This window comes from Macrobrachium nipponense, chromosome 41, assembly GCF_015104395.2.
Source record: "Macrobrachium nipponense isolate FS-2020 chromosome 41, ASM1510439v2, whole genome shotgun sequence".
In the NCBI taxonomy this organism is placed as follows: Eukaryota; Metazoa; Arthropoda; class Malacostraca; order Decapoda; family Palaemonidae; genus Macrobrachium; species Macrobrachium nipponense.
Window position 1 is genome coordinate 35,786,820 of NC_061102.1, and position 16,295 is coordinate 35,803,114.

Sequence of the window (16,295 nt, forward strand, 5' to 3'; positions counted from 1 at the left end):
GAAGAGCGGGAGGAGGGAAGATGACTGGACAGGCGTCTGGCTGCTCCGGTGGATCACGTAGTGACCACGGAGCGGTAACAAGAGATACAAAGAAACAATAAAGCCTAGGATACACAACCGACTGATCAGAGAGATGCTATAGAGAAGCAACCGAACTGAAGAGCGGAAGCACATGTGACCAATAGGACATAACCTAGGCTAGGTGAAGCCAGACGCCGTACACTAACATAAACATAATATATAATAAACAAAAATCACTAAATGTAAGAAAGAAAATAAAATAGTAGGAGAAAAAATCCAGGAGTTTACGACTTAAAACCCGAAAGAAAGTCTACACTCAAAGCTAGCCGGGGCCGATACTAAGAGCTGTGGCTAGGGTCTGGATGGAAGATGCCTACGCAAGGTGAAAAGACATGCATGCATGACAAAAACCACGTAGGCTGTACCCTTAATTTAAATAGGATAACTAATAACAGAGCGTAATAAGTAGGGAAGGTTCTGGTATGGAAGACCAAGAACGAACCGCCACGAGGCAGAACCATGCTGCCATGCTTCCGACCTAGAGCTCGTATTTATACCTAAAAAACGGCAAATACTGACAAGGCCGGAAAAAACCAATAGCAATAAACACTGATTACTTAACTTAGCTGCTGCAATGGCTGTACGCTCCATGATAGATAAATCCAGTAAGAAAGGGCACAAAAACACAGAGCAAAAAAGGGCATGTGTATACGCTGTGCGCTAACTGAAAAGGATGGCCACCAGAGGCGCAGCAGTCGGCAGCATGGGATGGAGTAGTAGTAGTTGCTGCCCACTCTGTGGGTCGGCTCCCCTCTTGTGGGGATTTTGTAGTGGGAGATTTCTATTGGCAAGCGGTTCGTGGTAGTGGTCTCACTCGCCATAGTGTTCATACCGACACCCTCTGGAGGGTGAGCGAGTCAGTTGTACTGACCTTTTGTTCTTTATTTTATTTATTCTCTGGTATGTGTTAGTACATTTACCTTAGAAATAATGGATTAAAGGATATTTCGCGCAGCGACACGAACTGAGCCCAGAAAAGGGATTTTGACGTAGGAAAAATTTATTTCTGGGCGAAGGGCCTGTGTCGCCCAGTGAAATCCCACCCTTGTCTTTCCCACCCAGCTGTCCACCAAGCTTGGGTGCTATCTGCAGGTATGACGTCACAGGCGCTAGCTACACGGTAGCAGGTAGTGAGCCATAGGTCAGCTCCTCTCTTTTTGGGGTTTTGATGTAGGAGACGCTAATTGGAGAAGGACCCGTGGTAGTGGTTTCACTCGCCCCAGAAACCATACCGACACCTTTTAATAAAGGTGAGCGAGCCAGAATATTCTGGCATTTCCAATTTAGCGGTTCTCTGGTATTATAACAATATTTTACCTTAGAAATAGTGCTAAAGGAACCTATTTCACTGGGCGACACAGGCCATTCGCCCAGAAATAGATTTTTCCTACGTCAAAATCCCTTTTTTTATACTAATTAGTCATAACAACTTGGTTTTTCACTACAGGGCTTCCATTAGGCATGACCATCAATCCAAGTGTTCCATAGTAAATTGCTCAGTTTGCTTTTTGCCAGTGGGTACAGCCCATACCACCTGCCATGAGCATAGTCCTTGTAAAAAACAAGACAAATTTGCTTGGTTGCCAGATGTGTGAAATTTGTAGTACTGTGCTACTGGCAGCAAGTTATAAGGACAAAACAGCTCACTTTAAGCTGTCTCAGTGGGTCTCAGGGTTCAGCAAGGTTGAGGAAGGGGGAGATTATATGTATTCAGCAGAACTCCAGCAGCAAATATTTAAACCTTTCTCAGAAGATCTATGTTTGGACCAAAACCCAGTAACATCAGTCACTAATACCTCCCAAGTTAATCCTGCAGAGGAAATAGACGAATCTTCAATTGGGGGTAATTTTCTTACCAAAGAATATGATACTGATATTGCTCTCGGAATGACCTTACTGAACCCAGAAGGGTCAGGGATACAACTTTCAGCTAATGAGAGAAAACTTCACAAAGTAATTCATTCTCTCATGCAGAGTTCAGAAGCTGAACAGGATCCTTCCCCCAAAAGGGATACTACAAGGATTGACCTAACTCCAATTGAAGTGACTATATTTCGAAGGGGTATAGTAACTCACCCAGGACCTCTGCCCCCTTTGTAACAGAAAGTTACAGTTCAGCTGTGGATGTTCAGTCAGATTACTCAAACTCCCCCAAAAGGGATACATAGTTTGCAGCATTTGTTCAATTCCATAAGGGAATTATGAGTATCATCAAAGACGCCCTGGCCACGGAACGGCAATATATTATGGACGTATTGTATGATTCCGAACAGGAAATTAAAGAAATCAAGTCAGTGGTGTACACTCCAAAGTGTAAAAGTACTGCATCTTCCAACCTACAAGGGAGAGTGGAAACAAATTCAGCTGAAACAAGGTCTAAGGTTAGAATTCCAACTGGAACCAACAAAATGGCCAGTTCAGACTACAAAACTTTACATCAAAATATAACAGGGGCTCCAATATCCTCCCCTGATGATACTGATGATCCTTGGTGAGACGCCTCTGCATTTTCTCTGGTATTATTTAGTAATAAATGTATCGTGTCATCTTGGTTCAGACTTTTCCGTATGGTAGTGAGGAGTAGGAAGTCCTCTTGAGTAGTATTCAAAGAGGGCTTCTTGTCAAGGATGAGAATGGCTTCCAGCAAGTGTTGATAATGCTGTCATGGGATGGAGCGTAATTGTGACAGGTGAAGGCTAGTTCCTAATAGCACTCTCTTGTACATGACATGAAATCCTCTTTGCAAGCCACATAGTAGGCATGCCAATGTATGTTTCAGGACATCCGCAGATAGGGCATTGATACTGGTATATTACACTGGAACGCTTCAGGGTGTCTCCTGCTGGCTGGGGGGCGGAGGGGTGGTTGTTCCACATTAACAAGTCCTGAGTTCTTTTATTCTTGTAGGATATGATAAACGCTATGCTTTTTCTTTCCTCAGTGGGAATGGCATTTTCCATCATAATCTTCTTAATGGCATTATCGTCCTCCCAGTACTTCGAGTGCATAAAGGCCTTGTAGTATAAGGTAATGGTCTTTTTTTCTTCAAGTACATTTTCATTTCTGGGCTCAGCTCGTGTCGCTGCGCGAAATATCCTTTAATCTATTATTTCTAGGGTAAATGTACTAACACATACCAGAGAATAAATAAATAAAGAAAAAGGTCAGTATAACTGACTCGCTCACCCTCCCAGAGAGTGTCGGTATGAACACTATGGCGAGTGAGACCACTACCACGAGCCAAATGCCAATAGAATCCTCCCACTACAAAATCCCCCAAGAGGTGGGTATCCGACCCACAGAGTGGGCAGCACCTACTACTACTACTCCATCCCATGCTGCCGACTGCTGCGCCTCTGGTGGTCATCCTTTTCAGTTAGCGCACACGATACACACGTGCCATTTTCTTCTCTGTGTTTTTGTGCCCTTTCGTTTGGATTTTATTACAATGGAGCGTGCAGCCATCGCAGCAGCTAAGTTAAGTACTCAGTGTTTATTGCTATTTGGTTTTTTCCGGCCCTGAGCACGTATTTGCCGTTTTTTAGGTATAAATACGATCTCTAGGTCGGAAGCATGGCAGCATGGTTCTGCCTCGTGATGGGTCCGTTCTGGGTCTCCCATACCCAGAGCATCCCCTGTCTTTGTGCGCTCTATTTTATTATCCGCTTTGTTTAGAGTTAGGTCTACACGGTTTTGTCATGCATGCATGTCTTTTACCTTATGTAGGCTTTTCCATCCAGACCCCCTTAGCCACGGCTCTTAGTATCGGCATCGGCTAGCTTTGAGTGGTAGACTTGCCTTCGGGTTAGTCGTACACTCCTGGATTTTTTCTCCCACTATTTGTTTTCTTTCTTTCATTTTATTATTCATTTTATTATCTATGTGATTTTCTAGGTTAGTTAGGCGTCTGGCTCGCTTAGCCTAGGTCACGGCCTATTGTACCTCTATGTTACCGCTGGTCAGCTCGGTTGCTTCTTCGATAGCATCTCGCTGATCAGTTGGTTTTGTTTTAGGCTTAGTTGTTGTTCTTATCGCCCCGTGGTCACTATGTGATCACGAGGCAGCCAGACGCCTGTCCAGTCACCTTTCCCCCCTCCCGCTCTTCCATAGAGTCGGGGGGGGTGGCTAGGCCTGCCCATGCTCGCTGCTCCGCATACCCGAGCCTGCCTCCCTCTCTCCCCCCCCCAGGTGGAGGGGGTAGAGGGACGGGACAGACCCAGACTGGACTCGACCTCTCCGGCTCTCGGTCCGGTCGGATGGTAAGGTGAGGGGGGACTGGCCTTTCCCCCTCTCCATTACTACTTCGTCGCTCCGTTACTAGCCCGAGTCTGTATGCCCCCGCTCTTTCCCACCTTACTAGGGCTCCTTTACCACCGGAGGCCTGGCATCTAGCGGAAACATGCTAAGTCTACCCCACGGGGTGGACCGGAACATACAGTCGGTCTCGTCTAACCTCTCCGTTTCACTGAGTTATCACTCCGCCACGCACTGGACTTAGTCCGGTACGTTCGTGCTTTTAGGTTTAAGATGTTAAGTTTTCTTTTAAGTACTTAAACCATTCCCCCTCCCTTCTTTTCTTTTTCACCGGATACCTCCGGGTTATAGCCTATTCAGGCTAGTAAGGGAGGGGCTATGCCCGAATTTTTTCCGAGCTCCGGCATGCAACGGAGTTCTTCTGTCCTTTAGCCTGTAAGTGATATTCTTTAAGATACTCATGTGTCTTTCCACTTACAGACCACCAACTGTGAGCATCCGGGATGCGCCGCCACACTTCAGGACCCGTGTGGACACGAAGTTTGCCGGTCCCATGCTCCATGCGCGACTCCGCACGGGGACATCCAGGTCTGGTACCATGAGACGTGTACCATATGTTACGATCTGGTGAGCCAGCTTTTAGACGGGGTAAGTATTTCATCTCCGGTAGCTGGTCCGCATCTGTTTTAGTGCTTAAGTTTGCATCAATTATTCTAACTTAAGGAAATTCAAAGGGCCTTATAGCCCTATAAGTTTAAGTTATACTTTAAGTTATCTTTAGTTTTAAGTTATTCTTAAATCTAATTGATACCCTCTCTTCCAGGCGCCGCCGGCAGTGAGGGATACCGCACTGGCAACCCTGCGGGCCTGGGTCGGCGGTTTCGGGAAGAACGCCGCCAAGGGTATGCCCTACATCCTGGAGAAAAGGTTGGCGGTACTAATCTTCCTCGGAGGCAAGGCGACAGGATACGTCGACCCAACAGAGGCTGCCCCGACTATCGCCTTCATCCAGCAACAGCTGGCTGCCTCATTGACTGACCAAGGCCAGGATATCTCCTCGGAAGTCGCGACGTGGATATTAATGTAGAAGCCTATGGTAGGTGTAGACGACCTGTTGGTCGAGGTAGGTAAGGTGGACACCCAAGGGATACCCTTGGGCGTAAACTGTTTCTTCTACTCCTGCAACCTCTCCATCCTTCCAAGGCTTTACGGGTGATGAATTGTATACTCCTCCTGACGCTTCGGTTAGACCCAAGGTCAAGGGTCAAGCAGTGAAATCCTTGACAAAGACGTCGTCGTCGTCTAAGAAGACGACTTCGGCCTCATCCTCCTCTCGTAAGTCTCCGCTAGAATCCCGGGAGCAGACAGATCTAAAGCTTCTGGGTCTCCGGCTCTAAGTCCTCGAGGAGTAAATCCTCCAGAGAGAGATCTCACACTCCGGCTGAGTCGTCAGTTCCGCTACCCTTGGTCCCAATTCAGAGCTACCCCTCCACCTCCGCAGCAGCTCCGGCTTTGGACTCCAATGCTGGCCTGTTACAACAGGTGGGCGACCTGGTTGGGTCTCTAAAGAGTAGCATGGAACAAATGATCTCTCGGTTGTCGGATAGGATTACTTCTCAAGACTCCATTATAGCCGGACTGAGCCAAGCTCCTCTAGCCTCTCCTCCACCTTCCAATGCAGGTGGAGCCCAGCTTCCCCGTATGACTCGCTACCTCCGTTCTCGATGAACAACCCGTGGAGAGTAGCGTCATACGCCCCCTTCCAGGACGGACTCATTTCTATACCGGAATTTGGAACTCGAAGGATAGAGGACTTCGAGTTCTATCCGGAAGACCTTCAGCCTCTGTTCATCGGCTACGCAAGGCTCACCGCCTCAGCCATGATTCGAGATGATAGGGTACCAAAGGAGACGGTCCTCTATTCACGTGACCAGGCTCAGAGAGAATGGCTCAGGTGTTTAGAGGACATGGATTGTTCTAATACGAAAATCCAACCCTTCAAGAGTCCCTTTACGATCTTCACGATGGATGAGAGTACCACCCCGCTCCCTTTCCTGACTAAGATCGCGACATCTACCATTCCAGCGGCCCAGAAGGGGGACCCCATGCCTCAACTGAAGGAAGCAGATCCTACATCTCCGTTACTTCCTTCAGCCGGAGAATTATGGGAAGAATTACTTACCGAACACTTCTCAGCTGGCAAACTCAAAAACCGGACTGTGCTATGGAGCAGTTTGGTGAAAAGCTACCCAGGCTTCCAGATAGCCTTATTCAGGCTGAATTTGACGCTAAATCGCGATTAGCCAGATCGATTAATTCTATGGGCTATGTCCGAGGTGGCCACCATAGCCTATGGTTCAGAGCCGCTTTTCAAACTTATGACCAAATCCCTGACTCAAACGGTACAGTCAGATATGTTTGAGTTTGCCACTGCTAGAACGAATTGTAGGAAGCATGTCCTACAAGAAGCAACCATTCGGCACGAGCCGAATAGGTTACTCTCGTCAAGCATCTGGGGAGCAGATCTCTTCCCAGAAGCGATGGTGAAGGAAGTCCAGTCAGAGGCTACAAGGTTGAACCAGAGCCTTAAGGACCGTTGGGGCCTTACGGCTAGGAGGAGGCAAGATCTCGCAGCTAGAGGTAAAGGGCAAAGGAAACCCAGGCGTTTCCAGCCCTACCAGAAAAAGCAGCCACGCTTTTCTCAGCAAGTTCCGGCGGTTCCCTTAGTGCAAACAGCCCAACCCTCCACTTCAAAGGCTCAATCACAGCCAATTTACGTGATCTCCCCTCAGCCTCAGCCCTCCACCTCTTATGCCATCTCTCCAGCTTACAATCAAACCTTCGAGAGTCAATCTTCACAGAAGTATGACCGCTCGGGTAAGGGAGGCAGAGGTAAACGTTCCTTTCGTGGGAGAGGATCGGGAGGTCCCTTTAATAGGGGAAAACACTTCAGAGGAGGCCGAGGAGGTTACCAGATCCAATGAAGAACTTCAGGTAGGAGGGAGGCTGTTTCACTTTCGCCACCGGTGGAACTTCAGCAAGTGGCTCAGAGCATTGTGTCAAAAGGCCTGGGTTGGAGCTGGTTGACGAACCCACCTCCATCCAGGCCTTTCCGTCAACTTCCTTCCAAAGAACTGACGGAGTATGCGGAGGATCTCCTTCAGAAAGGAGCTATAGCGAGAGTCAAAAGATTAAAATTTCAAGGTCGCTTGTTCAGCGTGCCAAAGAAAGGCTCACAAAAAAGAAGAGTAATCTTAGACTTGTCCCGCTTAAACTTAGCCATTCGCTGCGACAAGTTCAAGATGCTCACGGATCTCGCAGGTGCGGACCTTACTTCCCCGTGGGGGCCGTCCACACCACCTCTATCGATCTTACAGACGCTTACTATCATATCCCTATTGCAAGACACTTCCGTCCCTATCTAGGCTTCAAGATAGGCGACCAGACATTCTCCTTCAAGGTAGTTCCTTTCGGGCTCAACGTAGCACCCACAGTGTTTACGAAGCTGGCGGAAGTAGTTGTTCAACAACTCAGATCGCAAGGGGTTATGGTAGTAGCGTATCTCGACGATTGGTTGATCTGGGCTTCAACAGTCGAGGAATGCAACAAAGCAACACTGAAAGTGATTCAGTTCCTGGAATATCTAGGCTTCAAGATAAACAGGACCAAATCAAGACTCACTCCAGAGTCAAACTTTCAGTGGCTAGGCATTCAATGGAATCTATCCTCCCATACTCTGTCGATTCCATCGTCCAAAAGGAAGGAAATAGCAAAGTCAGTCAAGCAATTTCTAAGTCACAAACTGGCTTCAAGAAGATCTCAGGAAAGGATCCTGGGTTCTCTCCAGTTTGCATCAGTGACGAACATCCTAATAAAAGCCAAACTGAAAGACCTAACCAGAATTTGGCGCTCCACGGGCAAACTATCAGGTCCAGGGACAAATTGTCCTCAGTCCCTCTGATTCTAAAGAATCGACTTCGGCCGTGGGCGAAAGTCAAGAACCTATCGGTGTCAGTGCCCCTTCAGTTTCCTCCTCCAGGGATCACTATCCACACAGACGCGTCATTAAGCGGTTGGGGAGGATATTCCCAGTTCAAAAAGGTTCAGGGAACGTGGTCACCTCAGTTCCGTCAGTTCCATATAAACGTACTGGAAGCGATGGCACTGTTCTTGACTCTAAAAAAGGTTACGTCCGCCAAAGTACTCCCACATAAAGCTAGTCCTGGACAGCGCAGTGGTAGTACATTGCATAAACAGAGGAGGCTCCAAAGTCACGTCATCTAAAACCATGTCATGGTAGCCATATTCTCCCTGGCGGACAAGTTCAGTTGGCATCTCTCCTCCACCCATATAGCTGGAGTGAGAAACGTCATAGCAGATGCCCTATCCCGATCAGTACCTCTAGAGTCGGAATGGTCACTGGACAACAGTTCGTTCCAATGGATCTTCAGAGAGTTCCAGGTCTACAGGTAGATCTCTTCGCATCCCAAGCGAACCACAAAACTCCCGTGTTATGTGGCCCCCAACCTGGACCCTCTGCCTATGCCACGGACGCCCTGGCTCTAGATTGGAACAACTGGGAGAAGATTTATGTCTTTCCTCCGGTGATCTTCTCATGAAAGTGTTAAACAAACTCAGGACATTCAAGGGTCAAGTGGCTCTAGTAGCCCCAGACTGGCCGAAGAGCAATTGGTACCCTCTCATCCTGGAATTGGGTCTCCGCCCTCTTCGGATCCCCAATCCCAAGCTCTCCCAGTCAGTACAAACGAAGACTGTGTTCGCTTCCTCAGGGATTCTCAAAACCCTAACTTTATGGATTTCATGAAGTTTGCAGCGAAAAGAGATGCGAATATTGACCCTCAGAATATTCTCTTCTTGGAATCAGATAAGAGAGATTCAACTTTGAGACAGTATGATGCTGCTGTCAAAAAGTTAGCAACCTTCCTGAAAGAATCAGATATTAAGATCATGACAATCAATTCAGCTATATCCTTTTTCAGATCCTTATTTGAAAAAGGCTTAGCAGCTAGCACAATTACGACAAACAAGTCAGCCTTGAAAAAGATTTTTCAATTTGGATTCAACATAGACTTGACAGATTCCTACTTCTCGTCTATTCCCAAGGCCTGTGCTAGACTTAGACCTTCTGTAAGGCCTACGTCAGTATCATGGTTCTTAAACGATGTTCTAAAGCTGGCTTCAGAAACCAATAATGACACATGCTCATTTATAATGCTGTTAAGAAAAACCCTATTTTTATTAAGCTTAGCCTCAGGAGCTAGAATTTCAGAACTGTCGGCTTTATCCAGAGATCCGGATCATATTCAGTTCCTTCCCACAGGGGAAGTGCTACTTTCACCGGAACGTAGCTTTTTAGCTAAGAATGAAGATCCTTTGATGAGGTGGGAACCATGGAAGGTACTACCCCTTCCACAAGATATATCTCTTTGCCCAGTTTCAACGTTACGAGCCTTTCTATCTAGGACCTCCTCATCCTCATCGGGTCCTCTCTTTGGAGGAGAAGAAAAAGGTGGTACTTTATCTATTAAAGGCATCAGGCAACAAATCCTGTACTTCATTAAACAAGCCAATCCTGACTCTTTCCCAAAAGCACATGATGTCAGGGCAGTAGCCACCTCAATTAACTATTTCCAACATATGAACTTCGATGAGTTGAAAAAGTATACTGGATGGAAATCACCGACAGTGTTCAAACGTCATTACTTAAAGTCCTTGGTTAAGCCCTAAAATTTTCCAGCAGTTGCAGCGGGTAACATAGTTTCCCCTGACTCTGACTAATCCTTAGTAGAAGATTCAGTCCTCCTTTCTACCTGCCTCACCCAACAGTTCGTCTATTCCTGCCTTGTTCATTTACGATCACCTTGTGTCTTAGCTGCTTTGATGATAATATAGTGGGTGTCCCTTATTTTTTTGCTAGGGACACTCACATTTGTGATGATTACTGATCTCGTGGATGTCATCTCCTTATTTTTATGCTAGGAGATACATCTTATCATAATGGTTACGGGTTTTGTATATTAAGTCATATACATTCTTTTATATTTTATTATTGTTGAGTTTGTTTTATTCAACTTGTATATTAATTGCTTTACATTGTTTTGATACATAAGCTTTACACAGATACCATTGTTGTACATATATGATATTTCTCCTGTATATATGTATATTACCTTAAGTTAAGAAATATTATTAGCATTAAGTATAATTAAGTAATATTTCTTTTTGTATCACTGTGTACATGTATCTTTATTAGCAATTATATTGTTTTATTTTTATTTTATCTTTTCTTTGAGACCCTTTATATTTTGTTGAATTACTTTACAATCTTGTCTATTTCTCTGGTACGATTTCGCGCAGCGACACGAGCTGAGCCCAGAAAAGGGATTTTGACGTAAGGAAAAATCTATTTCTGGGCGATTGGCTCGTGTCGCCAGCGAAATATCCTTTAATCTATTATTTCTAGGGTAAATGTACTAACACATACCAGAGAATAAATAAATAAAGAAAAAGGTCAGTATAACTGACTCGCTCACCCTCCCAGAGAGTGTCGGTATGAACACTATGGCGAGTGAGACCACTACCACGAGCCAAATGCCAATAGAATCCTCCCACTACAAAATCCCCCAAGAGGGGAGCCGACCCACAGAGTGGGCAGCACCTACTACTACTACTCCATCCCATGCTGCCGACTGCTGCGCCTCTGGTGGCCATCCTGAAGTTAGCAGACAATCTTGGCGATGGGATGGGTAGGGCGGGATTTCGCTGGCGACACGAGCCAATCGCCCAGAAATAGATTTTTCCTTACGTCAAAATCCCTTTATTATACCAATTCTCAATACCTTTATTGATCTCATGGTTGTTGAGCTTATTAGAGTACCCATTGTTTATGAGTACAAACTTGGGAAGCTCTGTCTAATTCTTGACGTGTGTCCTGCCAGGTGGATCAGTGGGACAGGGCCCATCATATGTAAGCCCTGACTGTGGTGCTCTTGAATCTTGCAGGGCACTCGCTTTTGCCATTAAGGCACATTTTTGTATGACTACCATTGCCCAAGTATGTTCAGTCATTCCAAAAGGAACTTTGACATTTTCTATAGATCTGAAAGATACATAATGGGACATCCCTATTGCTGCTTCCTTCCACCCTATCTTAGGGTTGCAGATAGAAAAAGATATGTACAGGTTCAAAGTCATGCCTTTTGGGCAAAACATTTCCCCAAGAATTTTTACAAAATTTTAACGGTTGTTGTCTGGGAACTCAGAAAAGGAATACAACTAATAGCTTACCTAGACAACTGGTTAATCTTGGGTCCACAAGAAAAGAGTGCTTGGAAAACCTAAGAGCAATGATCAACAGACTCCAGTCAAAAGGTTTTACAATAAATTATAAAAGATCCTGCCTCATGCCCAGCAAATGCTTTCAGTGGCTGGGACTGTATTGGGATTACTCTTCAGGGCCTGTTGTCTCTGTCCAGCACAGCTCAGAACAGAATAAGGAAAAACTTCAAAAGGTTCCTGGCACAGCCCAAAGTTTCCAGACAGCAATTAGAACATATGATGGGTCTGCTGCAGTTTGCATCAGTAATAGATCCAATACTCAGATTGCAGTTGAAAAAAGCAAAAATATTTTGGCTATAGCACGCAAGAAAAAAGATGCAAGACCAATGTCATGGAAGGAATCTCTGGCAAAATAGGTCACCCTGACTCCTCCATTTGTAGAATGACAATACACACAGATGCCTCGTTGACAGGTTGGGCAGGACATTGGGAGGGTTGTCAGGTGGTAGGGAGGTGGTCAGCCACTTTGAGTATTTGTCATATCAATTTCCTGGAGCTGATGGCTGTCTTTTTGTCTCTCAAAAAACTCAAACCTCCAGAAGAGACACATATTCTGTTGATTCTAGACAACATGACTGCAATGTCCCGCATCAAGAAATTGGGATCACACTCACCTCCTTTCAATATGATATGCTAGCCATTCTTCAGATGGCACAAGTAGAGAAGTGACACCTTTCTGCAATTCACCTCACAGGGTCCCTCAATTTAATTGCAGACTCTCTATCAAGGAAAATGACAGCCTCAACAGAGTGGACGTTGCACAACCACTCTTTTCAAACAATAGCCAACCTGATTTCACAACCAGAAGTGGACCTGTTCACCATATACGAGAATGACAAACTCCCAGTGTATGTATTCCTGAACTGGAACAGTCAAGCAACTGCAAGAGTTGATTTCTTACAAGACTGGAACAAGTGGAGGATGATATGTCTTTTTCCTCCATTGTCCCAGATTTTGAAAGTTATAAACAAACTCCTAACCTTCAAAGGAACATCTTACCTAATATAGCCCCAGGTTGACCAAACAAGCATTGGTTTTCCTATTAGTTCAACAGTGGGGGAAAAGATCAAGTCCACTATCATTCACTGTGAAAACTACTCGCCCAACATTGCTAGGTACCTAGTGCAAAAATTATGGACATAATCTATCTGGCAATACCAGTCTGTATGGAAGATTATGGTTAGATTATATCCATACTGAGAGCCCAGTCAAGATTTTTATATAAACACTTAAATTTTCTTATATACCTTTTTGAAGACAGACATGTTGTAGTTACAACAATCATGGCATACAAGGCAGTATTAACGGAACCCTTGCTTTATGGATTTGGGATTGACTAAAGCATAGAAGTTGCCACTTCCCTTCTGCAGTCTTTTGCTCTACAAAGATTCACTCCCAAAAGACTTTCAATTACTTGGTCCCTGAACGAGGTACTTAGACTTTTATGTACCCCTCAATTCAGTGGACCCAGTACAACCACAACTCCATGCTACAAAAGGCGATCTTCCTGATTGCATTATCATGCAAAATGTTGATAATCAATTATTATTGTCCCCTGTCCCATCATTCCTGGCTAAGAAATCAAGAAGGAAATCTATTGTTATAAGAGAACACAGTTTAGCAGACAAAACATTATGCCCAGTTCAAGCGTTTGTCGACCTAGAGGTCATGGCTAGTGTCCTTCAGTAAAAAGGCAAACCCACACGCCATTCCTTGGTTGCAGGATATTAGGAAAGTAATTACGTACATCATTGGCCTTCTGCAGAAGTGCCTCTCTTGAAGAGGTCTCTGAATATACAGGGTTGTCACAGAGAAAGTATTCTTAAAACATTACTGCCATGAGCTCAAACAAATTTGACTTCACTGTGTATCAGTAGGTGGTACAATTAACCCTGACCCCATAGGTGCTACAGCGGAAAACCAGAGGTCTTCTTAACGGGTGGATGTGCTGACTATCGCTGGGGAAGGTGCAACAAGACTGCAACCATACCCAGCACACTTTGGTAAGTCATTATAGAACTTCACCCTAAAAACTTAAGTTCTTGTTTAGTTTTTAGTTTTTTTTTCACCAAGATTTGTGGCCTGACCTCGGACCAGAAATATTTTAGTTTTATCTCTGGGTTGTTGGGTTTAAAATTTTGATAGCTTAAGTCTTTCATCACCTGTCAATTTCTTTATAAAGCCCCTTGAGGATGAAAACAAGCAACTACACTATCAAAAAACAGGGTTTGACTTAGGAAAAACCTATTTTTGGTAGTCGCTGTTGAGTCCACAAAACCCTCCCACTTCCCCTATGAAAAGGCATGGGATTTTGGTAAGGGATCATCCTACATTGACCAACAAAGAGTAATGGTTCATTGCATTCTAGCAAACAGGTTGGGCAAAGTTCATGCACATTAGCCACTTCCAGATTACGCGGGAAAAACGGGCTTACCCTCGCAGAAGACAAAATGAAAATGCCCTCTTATCGTTGAGTCATAGTGTTTATCATTACGACACAATACCTGGCTGCAAGACCAGGTTAAAAGATATTTCTTTGATATTGGTCAAGTCACAATGAAGGGTAACTCCTTGAGGACTCAACAGTGACTACCAAAAATTGGTTTTTGCTACGTCAAAACTTGCTTTTTATATTTTATTATGCATTTGTATTGAAAATTCAAGATTTAATTTATACCACTCCAACTAGAATAACAGAAAGTGACTTGAGGGAATGGCTCAAAGGGTTTCTACACTAGATGAAAAAGCCCAGAAAATAGGTTTACATAAGAGAGGATTAAGTGCTCCCCCACTTTTATGAGGTATTAGGTTCCAGAACATGCTGCAGAAATGAAAAAACTGTGGAAATGCAAAAATTCCATCTAAAACTCCTTATAACTGGCTTATAACTGCTATATACCTAGTACCCCATAATCTAAAATGCTTATAACTATCTATTTTAACATTTCAATGCTTAATTTGATGGTTCAAAAAAATATATCTTAAATTGTCATACTAAAACAATTATACAAAAATATACCCCAAACAATCATCTCAAAACATCCTAAGACATCTTAGAATAGTACCCTATTACACCTGTTACTCTTGAGTATATACACCCCCTAAAATGCTTATACGTAAATAGCAAAATATCTATAAAATGTTTAATACAAATTATATAAATCTTTAATACAAATTAAATAAATCTGTCCTACAGAACATTTGACAACAATCAAGTCACCCCTGTACTACTGTATACATAAGCTGTTTTCTTTCATAATACTGAAGTATTAATCCTTTTAAAATTACCGCTAATTCACTTTTTTTGTATAACAACACTTTATAAAAATTATTTGCAGCCTACTTATAACGTAGATATATAACACTTAAGCTCACTCCAGGTTGGGTGCCGCAGATTGAGCATAATAGGTATGTATACAATCTCTCTCTCTCTCTCTCTCTCTCTCTCTCTCTCTCTCTCTCTCTCTCTCTCTCTCTCTCTCTCTCTCTCTCTCTCTCTCTCTGTAAGGGTAATGTAAGATGTATTATGCCTTATCATGAAAAATCTTTATAGCAATATCATTTCAAATACATCTTACATTACTTGAGAGAGAGAGAGAGAGAGAGAGAGAGAGAGAATCAGACACCTATTATGTTCAGTATGGGGCCCAAACTGGAATGAGGTTAATAAATGCATAATTATTAAAAGTATGCTGTCAATAATTTGTATCATAAAAATCAGTATTTAGTCACATACACAATCTGAAAAAATACAGTAATTAGTGAATAAATAGTGTTGCTTTACAAAGAAAAAGCAAATTAGTAATAATTTTAGAGATATGGTCCATAGAAAAAAAATCTGCAAATTAGTGAAAGTTCCCATGGAAATGTGAATAATGTTCCACTAAAATCCATGACAAAGTGGACCTTGGAAATGTGAAATGTGTAAAACCGGGAGAGCACGGCACAGTGGGATTTAGTAATTTTACCACTCATGTTGACCTGTTGATGATACTACATACTTCAAAAGTGAAGGAAATGAAGAGGCAAAAGAGTCAGGTACACATTACAGTACAGGTAGTCCCCAATTATCGGTGGAGCATTGTTCTTGGCGGAGTACTGACAAGCGAAAAGTGCCACTAACCAAACCTTGGTTATTTAAAAGGCTTATGAGGCCGATATCTGCTTAATGGCGGCATAACTCTATTATCAGTGCCTTATGGCGCCAATAACTGGAAATCGGCGTGTTATGGCACCATAAGACCGGATCGCTATTAACAAAGTCCGCTTTTAACTGGGGACTCCTCATATATACTATTTCCCGTATGTCAACTCAATCCTTCTACCACTGCTGTCCCAGACATCACAGTCTCTAAGACTGACCTCTCCTTCGATGGAACATGATGCATAGGATGAAGATACTGATGATTCACTACCATTCACAGAATTATGAATAATGTCATACAGATAATGAAAATTTGTCAGTTGTGTGTGTTCCTGTGTAACTTTAATAACTATTGCAAGAACTGCTTCAGCATGTTGAACCTAAACCTGAAATACTGTATTGGAAGTGGATAAATAATAGTATGTCCTCACATTTGCATAAGCTTAATGTTTTTTCA

At 43.7% G+C, this 16,295-nt stretch overlaps 1 protein-coding gene across 1 annotated transcript in view; it reads left to right on the plus strand.

Moving 5' to 3' along the window:
- LOC135212689 (trafficking protein particle complex subunit 13-like) overlaps window positions 1-16,295 on the plus strand; it is a 99,531-nt gene that overhangs the window by 46,270 nt on the left and 36,966 nt on the right. The window lies entirely within an intron of this gene.